The sequence below is a fragment of the Vulpes lagopus genome, chromosome 21, assembly GCF_018345385.1.
Source record: "Vulpes lagopus strain Blue_001 chromosome 21, ASM1834538v1, whole genome shotgun sequence".
Taxonomy (NCBI): Eukaryota; Metazoa; Chordata; class Mammalia; order Carnivora; family Canidae; genus Vulpes; species Vulpes lagopus.
In genome coordinates, this window is record NC_054844.1 from 26,633,987 (window position 1) to 26,635,587 (window position 1,601).

A 1,601-nucleotide genomic window follows, 5' to 3' on the forward strand; every position below is an offset into this window, starting at 1 on the left:
TGATCTGGCCCCAGTGGTGTCTTCACCTTCTCCTGCCCCTTAGTTATTCTCAAAGACCTTGGTCCTAGGACAGTACCGATGCTTTTCCATACGTCTGCATCTTTGTTTCTGGTCAAAGCTCATTTACTTTTCTATTCTCAAGAACCTCCTCTTTTTATCCTAGTCCAATTTGTCCAAACCTCTATTGTAGCACTTACCAAGCTGTGCAGCTTTTACAAAGGCAAAGATTTAAAACAAAACAAAATAAAATAAAAACCAACCAGGCATGTTTGGAAAGCTACAGGCAAGTTTCACTTGGTTGAGCTCAGGGTCTTGGTGATCCTCCAAGATATGGAACATGAGATGAAATGGGTAGTCCTTCACGGATTTTAATTGGGGAAGTTATTTGATCAGATTTGCATTTTAGAGCCTTATTCCATTTGTGTGTAAGATGTTTTGGAGAATCTCCATAATTATTAGGGCCTGAAGGAGAACGGGCAGTTGTGGGTAAAAAAGGATGAGGAATTACTGCAGAGATATTTATACAGTAAATTTGGCAAGTCTGATGGATTGATTAAGTGAATTGGAGAATTTATCCATTGATTCAATAATTATTGGGGACTAAGCATTGCTGCAGTTTCTAGAAGTACAAAGAGATTATAAGACAATGTTCCCACTCTTATAGAAACTTATTATAGTGAAAAACAAAGTAGATCAGAAGTGGACTCAAATATATATAGGAGTTTAGTAAATGATAAAGGTTAAATTCTTTAATATGTAGTTTTAGAACAATTGGCTGTTTGGGGAAAAACAGATATAAAACTGTATTTTCTCATCAAATTCAGTTCCAAATAAATTGAATTCAAAATGTGAAATAATAAAAACAATAAAAATAACCAGAGTTTAATATGTATATAAATTTACAGCTTTTAAACCTTCCTAAACAGAGCACCAAAGACATAAACTACACAATGAAGAGCAATGCAATTGAAATCTCTTTATCACAGAAATATAGCAATGAAGAAATAATGGCAACATAAAGGTATATAAAGATCTAGTATGATATAGAAACTTCTATTACAGTATTACACACTTGCTTTTGATTTGGCTTATTCCAAAGGCTGTCAGAAGAAAAGCATGAGGATCTATTTGAACATTTATATAAAAGAGAACCGTGGTGCTAACTTCTGAAATGATACAAAGAAGATTAGCAAGACCTCTGCATAAAGATGACGTGCAAATTCCTGAAGTGTTCCATATTTTTTAGATGTGGAAGATGTTCCTGTCACCATGGAGTGAGACCCTTGACCCTATTCAGTCCAGAGACTTGATCTGAGATGCCACACGCCAGCATTCCCACTCCCTGGTGAGGGTTTGGAATAGGTTCTTTCTCTCAAGCTGTTGCGTCAAGTCACTCGGATGTGGATAAAACACAAAGGCAGGTGAGAGAGAGAGAGAGAGAGAGAGAGAGAGAGAGAACCATGAATCTTCGATTGATGTTATGAGGGTGTTAATTGAATACCCAAATCACAGTAACGGCTTTGTACCAAAGAACTCTAAAAATTCAGAGGCAGGGATTGGGGTACCTGATAAAACACCTCAGACAAAGAAAAAAATTACTC

The 1,601-nt window shown here is 36.4% G+C and overlaps 1 pseudogene; it reads left to right on the plus strand.

Moving 5' to 3' along the window:
• Positions 1 to 1,147: 1,147 nt before the first annotated feature.
• LOC121480448 lies at positions 1,148 to 1,243 on the plus strand (annotated as a pseudogene).
• Positions 1,244 to 1,601: the final 358 nt, after the last annotated feature.